This window comes from Phragmites australis, chromosome 17 (assembly GCF_958298935.1).
Source record: "Phragmites australis chromosome 17, lpPhrAust1.1, whole genome shotgun sequence".
In the NCBI taxonomy this organism is placed as follows: domain Eukaryota; kingdom Viridiplantae; phylum Streptophyta; class Magnoliopsida; order Poales; family Poaceae; genus Phragmites; species Phragmites australis.
The window spans coordinates 13,737,630-13,748,547 of record NC_084937.1 but is presented as its reverse complement, the minus strand read 5'-3'; positions in this window follow the sequence as shown (position 1 = coordinate 13,748,547).

The window sequence follows — 10,918 nt, the reverse complement described above, 5'->3', positions numbered from 1 at the left end:
CTCCCAATCCCTTGGGCCACTTTGTCACTTCCACCAGCATCCCCTTTGCTTGACTTTGTCAACACGTTGTCTTCATCCACCTTCACATGCTTTGCTTGACTTCCACGTGCACAGCTAGGATCACCCTTGACTCCGTCCAGCCTCTTCAATCGTCCGGCACCAAGTATCCTGCTTGGCCCTGATCATCCTACCGTTGACCGCCAAGTTACATCCATCTCCTGCATAGCACAAGACAAGCAAACACATATCTCCAACTCCATCTCCAGTTAGTTAAAATCAAAATCTGCGTTGAAAAGACATCACATAGAAGACGTGAGCGCCGGATGTTCCGGTGTTGCCAAAACCTCATCGCCGGACTATCCGGCGAGTTCAATTCCACGAGACCAAAATTTTGCAATCTCTTTGCAAGAAGTACTCTGGTGTGTTTACCATCTCATCGCCAGACCATCCGGCATGTATATCTTCACCGGACCATCTTTCCAGCCTTTCTGCAAGAAATAATCTGGCGTTCACTTCACCCCATCACCGGACCATCCAGTGTGCACCTTGAATTTTGGCTCTGAGTTGAAATGCTCCGGCGTTAACTTCATATGATCACCAGACCATCCGACGCGTTCAATTTCTCTATCATCGGATCATCCGGTGAGTGCAAATTTCCTAGCTCAGAGATAAAAACTCAAACTCAATTTTTCTCTACAACTTTGGTTAGCCATAATCATAATTACAGTACATAGACATACTCATGCAATCTCAAAATCATCAAACCAAAAACAACAACCTTGTCAATCACTCATCACATATATACCAAGGCGCATTTCAATTTAGTTTCTCAATATCCCCCTTGATAAGTGCATTGACAATCCTCAAAGCACAAAGATTTTGGTTTAAAGAGATTCAACACGAAAAGCTCATCCAAGTGACCAAAAGCTAAAGAAAGAGCAAATCAAGGTCACTTAGCATAAGAAAGATTGCAAAAGCACGAAGAGAAGCTTGATTGTTCAAGATTGTTCAAATGGCACAAATTATCAAGTTTTTTACAAGATCAAGTTAAGTAGTGTTTTTGCAACACAAGGAACACATGTTCCCCTAAGGTTCTATCATGAGTTAAACATTCGATAAAGACAGAAAATATAGTGCAATGTTCCCCAACCTACTGTCTTGAACTAAGAAGTCTCGAATAAGATATTCGTCAAACTAGCCTTAACACAAGTATTGACTAAGCCAAAACAATTACGAACATGGTGATCAAGAATGTAGCATTTCATAGTTTACATGATTCATAAAATTGCAAAAAGTCATCTTTAGGAAAGCAAGCTCGCTTGAAATGATTCATGTCAAAGCATCAAGAGAAGCCTAAGATTAAAAGATTGCTCTGCACAACTACTCAACTTAGTCCAAATTCAAAACTAGTAATTGAAAATGCTAAAGACATATAAGTCAAAGTTCAGCTACTATGATTATCTTACAAGATGAGATGCAATACAAATACAACAACAGTAAGATAGAGTATGTACAAAGACAACTCCCCCTGACACAATGCCATAGAGATGACACACTCCAAGCTCTCACCTCAGAAAAGCAAATCTAGATGCATCTAGAAGTTTGGTGAAGATGTCGGCAAGCTAGTGTTGGGTGTCTGTGTATCTTAAGTCAATGTCTCCCTTCTCATTGTGGTCTCACAAAAGGTGGAATCTGACATCTATGTGTTTGGTTCTGGAGTGTTGGACTAGGTTATTGGCTAAACTTATTGCACTGGTGTCATCACACAAAAGTGGTACACTCTTGAAGTCTAACCCAAAATCTCTCAAAGTAGCAACCATCCACAAAATATGAGAACAACAGCTAGCGGAAACAACATATTCAGCTTCTGCAGTTAACTGTGCAACACTAGACTGCTTGCAAGAAGATCAACACACAAGAGAGGTACCCAAAAAATGACAAGTACCAGATGTACTATTTCTACCAATTCTACTACCAACAAAGTCGGCATCCGAAAAATCTCGAAGGAAAAGCGAAGAAGATGTAGAAAATCAAAGACCATACTCAAGGGTGTGTTTAAGATACCTCAAGATGCTTTTCATCGCTTGGTGGTGATGCCATTGGTGATACTTGGAAATGAGCACACAAGTAGACAGCGAAGTGGATGTCGAGTCTTGTCACCTTTAGATATATGAGGGAGACAATCATGCTCCTGTACTGTCGCTGGTCTACCACCTCACCATCTTCATTTGGATCAAGCGCGATCGAGGTAGCCATCGGTGTCGCCAAGGGCTTCGCATCGTTTATGCCGAACTTCTTCAGCAGATCCTTGGTGTATTTCGTCTGGTGGACGAATGTACCTTACTTGCATTGCTTGATTTAAAGCCCAAGGAAGAAGTTGAGCTCTCCCATCATCGACATCTCGAATTTCCTACTCATAGTTTTTGCAAACTTGACCACAAGTGCATGAGAAGAGCAACCAAAAATGATATTATCCACCTATATCTGAACAAGTAGGAAATCATTACCATGCCTAAAGGTGAACAATGTTTTATCTACCAACCCCATCATATACCTATGCTCTAACAAGAAGGACTTAAGCCTATCATACCAAGCCCTAGGCGCCTGTTTAAGCCCATACAAGGCCTTCTAAAGCTTGTATACTTGATATGGGTATTTAGGATGCTCAAAATCAGGGGGTTGCTTAACATAGATATCTTCCTCTATGAACCCATTTAGAAAAGCACTCTTGATATCCATTTGGTACAACTTGAAACCCTGGGATGACGCAAATACAAGTAGGATCCTAATGGTTTCTAGTCTAGCTACAGATGCAAAGGTTTCTCTAAAGTCTATCCCCTCTATTTGAGTGAAATCCTAGGCCATAAGTCTAGCTTTGTTTCTAACTACAGACCCATCCTCCCCCTGTTTGTTCTTAAAAACCCATTTTGTGCCTATGGTATGAATATTTGAGGTGGTCCTACAAGGACCCAAACTTGGTTTCTCTCAAAGTTTTCTTAGTTCTTCATGCATGGCATTGACCCAATTTGAATAAAAAAGAGCGTGTCCAACATCATGAGGCTCAAAAGAAGCAACAAACGTAGAATCAGTGAAATGAGCATGTTGAGCAGATTTGGACCTCGTTGCCTTTTCACCAAGGTTGCCGATCATCATCTTTGGTGGATGTCTCCGCTAAATGTGTTGAGGAGCCTCGCGTTGTGAGGCGATCTCCCCCTCAAATACTGCTGGTGCAGGCTCGAAAACAATTGAAGTGGAAGTAGAGGTTGCAGGCCCTTCTGCCGATATTGAAGAATCAGGAGCTAGCTCAGGAGCAGGTGTGATAGCAGGAAGTGGTGGATTGTCCTCATCATTATCGAGAGCTGTGTAGCGAAAATGGCCCTATTAGGCCATGATTGTGATTTTAGTGATTAATGACAATATAGTCAATAAGACTAACATGTTTGTCAAGAATATATATTAGTAGGTCTCATAGATGCAATACATGAAGAAGCCACCGAAGCCGGAACAAAGTTTGGTTGAATTGGAGAAGTCCTAGGAAAAATGACTATACCGGAAGGTCCGGCGCCGGAGTGTTTTCTTGCCAGGTGTTTTTACACCCCGGATTATCCGATGATGTGGAGATATGAATGTTGAAGCATTTCTGAGTTGAAGCTCAAGTATGGTACACGCCGAAAGGTCCAGCGATCGGTAGTGTGCATACTGGAGTATACACCGGAGCAATTATTGCAGAGAGGATTGCAACAGTGGGAAGACTGAAGGACTACACGCCGGAAGGTTCGTCGATTGAAGTGTGCATGCCGGAGTATACGCCGGAGCATTTGTTGCAGATAAGATGTCAAAGCCCGATTTGGTGTAGTTTAACACGCCGGATGCTACGACAATTAAGCAAAGCAACATCGGAGTATTTTGCACTGAGGAAGGCGCAGGATGGCTCAGTTGAACACACCGGAAGATCCAGCGATGGAGCTGGTGAACACGTCAAAACATCCAGTGTTCACAGAAGCTTTGAGTGGAGTTCCAATGGCTAGTTTTGGAAGATGTACACGTCGGATGGTCTGGTGAGTATTATGCTATCTACACCGGATCACTCAGCGTATACAGTGAATCTAAGCCGTTGGGGCAACGGTGCCAGCTCGGGGCGCCGCACCCTTCCGTCCGTGGGGTTGAGGCTATAAATACCCCTCCACTTAGTCATTTGAAGGTGCTGGAGTCTAGAGAAGCCCATATACACTTGAGAAGACATCTAAGCCATCAAAGTGCTAAAAGTGATCATCCAAGGCGATTAAGCACAAGATTAGAGGGTGATTAGTGCTTATAGGACTAGAGAGAAGTGTTCTATGTGCTACAACCTAGAGAGTGGATCAAGATGTGATCCAACCTTGTACCAAGAGGTACGCCAGTGTCTTGGAGTATTGGTGACTCACCGATAACTTGGGCCTTGGTGGCTCAAGCTTGTTGACCCTCCGACTTTGTGTGGAGTGGCGGCAAGAAGCGTGTATGGGGATGAGGAGGCCCTTGCCTTGGTGGCTCAAGCTTTGAAGTGAATACGGCGACAAGTGATCGAGAAAGACTAGTGGTGGGATCTTGCCTTTGTGGCTTGATGGCTCATCCGGGTTGAGATCTTGTCTTTGTGACTTGGTGGCTCAAGAGCCATGACCGGAAGAATCTTGGCAACCAGGAGTATATCCTTGGTGGAGCTCCAACATGGACTAGGTGTGACATTCATGCCATCGATACCATAGGATAAAAATCCTTGTGCCGAGTTTGCTCTCTCTACCTTATTTACGTTTCCGCATTTACATACTTGCAATTTACCTTCCTAGATTAGGTTCCAAACCTTTTGAACGGTAGAGTAGACACACTAGATAAATCTAGAGCATATTTGGATAGAAATTGATATAGGTTTATCTTGTGAAGTTTTCGGAGCTATTAGTTTTTAAGTGTCCTAATTCACCTCCCTTCTTAGGACATCACCGATCCTCACAAGTTGGAAGGTCACCATCTACAAATATGCTTTCTCTCATCTCTTGATCACTTGCACACTCAAGAACAGGGCTAGCACAAGGGGTTGATTCATCAAAGGGCACATCATAGGACTCCATGATGGTGTTTGTGTCAAGATTATAAACCCTGTAAGAATGACCATGAAGAGAAAACTCCAAGAAAATCACATCGAAAGAACGTGTCTCGAACTTATCAAGATTGCCACGCTTTAGGATGAAGCATTGGCAGCCAAAAACTCTCAAGTGAGAAACTTTCGGTTTCCTCCCAAGGTGCAACTCATAACAAGTCAAATTCAAGATCAAGCGCAATAAAATCCGATTGGAGATATAGCACGTTGTGCTAATAGCCTCCACCCAAAGCTTCATAGGAGTCCTATGCTCATCAAGCATTGTCCTAGCCATCTCAACCAAAGTCATATTCTTTCTTTTAATCACGTCATTTTGCTGAGGAACACGTGGGTAGAAAATTAATGCTCAATGCCATGTTCAAGATAGAAAGCATCAAAGAGATAGTTGTTGAAATCAGTGCCATTATTATTGCGAATTACTTTCAATGCACCAGAAAGTTCCTTAAATAATCTCAAAGCTAAGCTCTGAAAGTGTGAGAAAAATTCATCCTTCCTCACAAGAAAGAAGACTCAAGAATATCGAGAGAAGTCATTAACAATGATAAGTACATACCACTTCCTACCCGCCAAACGAATCCGAGATGAACTAACAGTGTCCATATGGAGAAGTTCTCCCAGTCATTCAGTCATCACTAGATTGACTGGTGGGTGAGAGATGCAACCATCTTGCCATGCTAATAAGGAGCACAAACAAGATTCTTCTCAAACTTGAGCTTAGGCAATCCTCGGATCAAACCTAGGACACTCAAACGAGAAAGCAAATCAAAACTCATGTGCCCTAGTCTCCTATGCCACATCAAAAGCTATGAAGAAGGTTGAGCAATCAAGTATCAAGAAGAACCAAAAGACTCAAAAAAATCAACTCCAAAGACTCTCCCAATCCGAGAAATCCGCAAATCAAAGTGTCTGAGGAATCAAGAACTCAAGAAACATCACACTTGAAGCGCACTTCCAAGTCCTAATCAAACAACTGAGATACAGAAAGCAAGTTGTATCCCAGATGCTCCACCAAAGCCATATCTTTGAGAGTGAAACTCTCAGTTACCTACACCATACATTTGGCTTTCACTCTTCCCTTTCTATCATCCCTAAATGCGATGTACTCGTGCCGCTTCATTGGGGTGAGGTTGGAGAACCATGATGAATCTCCGGTCATATGGCGCGAAACAACTGGAGTCAATGAGCCACTTGTTCTCCAAGCCTCCATTTGCTACCTCAAAGGGATTAAGCTCGGGGTCGCTGTCGTTGTCGTCTTCCATGAAGCAAAGGCCGATGAAGTCCTTGTTGTTCCTCTTGTTCTTCATGGCATGCTCCTCCTCCTCTGAGGTCTCGTCCTCGCTTGAGGACGTGTGAATGTCGCTAAGAGCTACAACAAAAGCCCGTGACACTGCCTTGGCCGCCTTCTTGGCCATCTTGTCGCTGTTCTTGAATAAGGGCTTCTTGTTCTTCTTGTGCTTGTTGTGGTCGTGGTTGTGGTCCTCTCTCTTCTTGAGCTTGGGGTAGTTGGCCTTGAAGTGAGTGATCTCACGACACTCAGAACAGGCATGAGAACCACCCTTTCACTGGTCTCGTCGGTTGTTGTAGAAGCGGGTGAACTTCACGATGAAGGCAAGATCCTCATCATCAAGCACATTCACCTGCTCCTCTGTGATAGAAACCAAGAAAGACAATGGAAAACCACTAGATGAAGTATTAGCACAAGAAAAGCTAATTCCTACCTTATTGCCACCACTAGGTCCTAAAACCAACGCCATGTTCTGAGACAGGGGGTTTTTAAGACCTATCCTTGCCGCCTTGGCAATCTCGGTGGACTTGAACTTGCTGAAGAGTTCATCACAAATCAATGTGTCATAATTGGATAACTCTTCAATGCTCGAGATTTTTACTTCTCATATGTTGCGGTCAAGATCATAGAGAATCTTGATCGCCCTCTCATGATCAAAATAAGGCAAAACCCTAGTGGATCTAAGGTTGCTAACAATTCCATCAAATCTAGCAAATATAGAATCCAAATATTCGTCCTTGCATAAACATCTGATATTCTTGATTGTATGTACTTTGACGCCTAGCATTAATCTGATTAGTGCCCTAATGAAAGACACTCATAGTAGACCAGATTTCCTGAGCATTGCGAAGGTGCTGAACCCTATCAAACTTATTCCGACTCAGACTGGTGAATAATATATTTCTAGCCTTGTTATTGGTCTCATATTGTTCAATATGATCCTGAGTAGTGCGAGCAACATGGATCACATAGTTGGACTCTACAGTCTCCCATATTGCACTTCCATGGCTTAAGAGATAAGCCTCCATGCACACCTTCTAGTACGAAAAGTCACGACCTTCGAAGAGTGGAATCTTCCCATGTCTCTCCATGTCGCCTACGGATCACAAAGCAGGTTAAGGTCAACTAATGATCTAACATAGCTCGGATACCAATTGTAGGACCAAGAATGGCCACTAGAGAGGGGGTGAGTTGGTGCCTCATCAATTTCTTGGATGGCCTTCTCCTATTTTGTCAGCCAATGCACCTCAGAGTAGAAGCAAAACCGGAAAGAAAAACAAGTTGCAACTAAAAACATCTAAGAAGTCATGGCTTTCTTGGATATATATATATATATATATATATATATATATATATATATATATATGTGTGTGTGTGTGTGTGTGTGTGTGTGTGTGTGTGTGTGTGTGTGTGTGTGTGTGTGTGTGTGTGTGTGTGTGTGTGTGTGTGTGTGTGTGTGTGTGTGTGTGTGTGTGTGTGTGTGTGTGTGTGTGTGTGTGTGTGTGTGTGTGTGTGTGTGTGTGTGTGTATGAACCCTAGGTTCCATTGAAATTTATTTCAAGAGTCATAGCCAATAAAAGATAGCAACTTGAAGGGAAAACACTTCAATCCAAAGAAGGAAGCACTTGGGGGAATGTCACACCGGTTTTATAAAGGGACAAAACCAGATGTAAACCACATGTATGCCACAATCAAGTTTCATACATGCAGTGATTTCATCAGTGTATCACATACAGTGCCATTATTACAATGTTTAACTTAAACAAATAGAAAGATATCAAAGTCTTTAACTAAAGCACACTAGCAAATCACAGCGAAGCTCCCATCTTCCACAGGCAATTGACCGGGGGTCCACCAGCCTAGCAATCTTCATCTTCATTAACGTAGTAGTTTGGTTCTCCTTCATTGTCTGAGCAGCGTTTGATGTACATTTGGATGGAAGTAGCAAGTGTGAGTATATATCGTACTCCGCAAGTGTGGGAAATAAATGGCATGCAAGCTTAAATAAAGGAACATGCTATAAGAGGTTAAATTTGCATAAATGCCAACTGTGCTATCATAGAGTTATAAAAGCATCCTATTTAACTATGTGATTTATCTCCATATGTTTCTCAACTTCCTGAAAACCACTTCAGATTCCCAAACCATCCGACTTAATACCCTCCCTAGGTAACCAAGAACCATCCAACCAAACCAACTAAACCAAACCAACTAATCATGTGAGGATCCAAGTCTCTCATGACCATGATCACAACTGATATATAAGATTTTACACTTTGCAGAGGTTGCCTAGCTTTCCCCTCGAGTCGTAATTTCCTTGTAGCTGTGTCCGCGAAACACTTAACACACGCCAGTGGTGTGTCGCCCGAAAAGTCACTATAAGGCCATTACAAAGTTTCATCTAGTATGTGCATGCCCGCTAGGTTTCATCGCCGCCAAAGTGGCTTTTACACCACCCATAAGCCCCCTTTTGTGCCTTGTAGCTCCAGAAAGATTTACTCTTCCCTTCCATTAACATCCTATACCACTAATCAAATGGTTCTGGCCTTAGCTGTCCCCACACATCCACTCTTACAGTTTGGCATGCACAAAACTAGAATCCACTAATTAATAGGCCAAGCCTATCTCATACCAAGTCTCGTGATTGGTACGATACTTCTTGGGTTGTCGCTCCTCGAACTGGTCCTTACTTAGGTCACCTGAGCAATTGCCAAACCACAACATAACTGTAAACACCATCACTAACACCTCTTTGCTCAAGATCTAAGATTCCATGTTGCTATACCATTACCAAAATTTCCCATCTCATAATTGCATAGTTCATTAGTCATATTTAACTGACTACCCATCCATACCCTTGTGCAAAGCTAAGCACAAGCTACCCAACAAAACCACTACTGATAACTAGGCAATAAGGAATATATGAAACAGGGTACTATAAGTAAATAGGATTCAGAATTAACAGCATATATGTTTGAAATAAAGAATGCATTTGAAAAACTGGCATCAAAATGTTCAAGGACATTTTCCTCTTCCAACTTGCTGCTCAGACTCTATAAAGACTTGGCCTTGGAGATTCTCAAACTGCTCCTCGTCTGCTTTCGAAACACACCGAAAAAGCACACAACAAAACTAACTAAGAACAGTACCCCAAAAAATAGCTAACATCTATGAAAAATGTACTAAAATATAGTACACGTTGCTACGAACACGAGAGCGCAAAAATCGTCTAAATTAGAGCTAAAACGAGAATGTTACGCTAAAAACAAGTTTAGGGTTAAATTTTTAGAAGGAAAAGGACTTGTTTTGAATAAAACAGAAAGGTCAGGGCCTTTTTGTAAAAATAGATAGACCTATCTATAAATATGGAAAAGTTTAGGGACTAAACTGTAAAAAGATAGGGGCCTTTTATTAAATACAGAAAAGTTTAGGGGCTAAAGTGCAAATTGCCACTTTTTCCTGAATTAAATTAAATCTAAGGCTGACTAGATAAAAGGTGATGAGCCTATGGCTCCTTCAGATACAATCAATACCGCTAATAATCCTCAAATCATACAAGGTCCAATTACAAGAGCACGTGCACGACAATTAGAACACTAGGTGAACTTGTTTCTCGTTGTTCATGTTTTCTTGGATGGATTACTACTAAATTCTTGTAATATTTTATTGCTTAGAAATAGGGGAGAAGCACTACAACCTTACTCGAATGTCACCCCTTGAAGGCCAAGTCTACTCGGGCTCGAGGCTGAGCTCTAGTCAAAGTCGTGGTCGTGGTCGAGTCTCAAGATAGCATGTCAGTAAAATAGGCCTAACTCTTTCATACGAAGTTCGTTTTAGGTATTTTTGGACTTGCTGGAAAGCTTATGTCAAGCCCTTTCCAATGGATCTATGCTCAACATAATATTTCTTATAGTTTATTCAGAGTCAAAGAAATAAGGTACTACATCACCGTTTTGGACCCTATCGGGTCTTGTAATCATGTCGGTATCGGAGTTCAGCTTGTGCACGCCACTTTCCATGTCTGCACAACCCTAGGTTGACCTCCTCGCATTAGCCATCATAATTTTGGCTTGGGTTTAGCTTAGATTATTCTGTTTAGACAGTTTCACCGTTTATCGGTTTGTTAAACCCCAACTCGAGCACTTCATTGGTAATTAGCAATATTCAGATTGCATCTACCTGTTCTTAATTGTGTTCTTGATTCACTTGTAAGAAAAGCCTTCTTGGCGAGGTCAACCGCGTCTTGGCACAGTTGATAACCGCGGAGTAGTGGTGTAGTGGTTGCGAGGGTTCTTAATCTATTCTGGTCGGAGCCTTTGGATCATCAACATAGAAACTCCACCAATCAACTTATCATATTACATTTGGAAGATCGGGAAAACATGTTTCAAGTGGTATCAGAGCCTCGGTTGCCTGTTATATAATCTCAGTTATCCCCTTTGTTTAGTTTTCTTCTATTACCTAGAGTCTAGAAAAATTGCCCTACAAAAAATATTTAGATC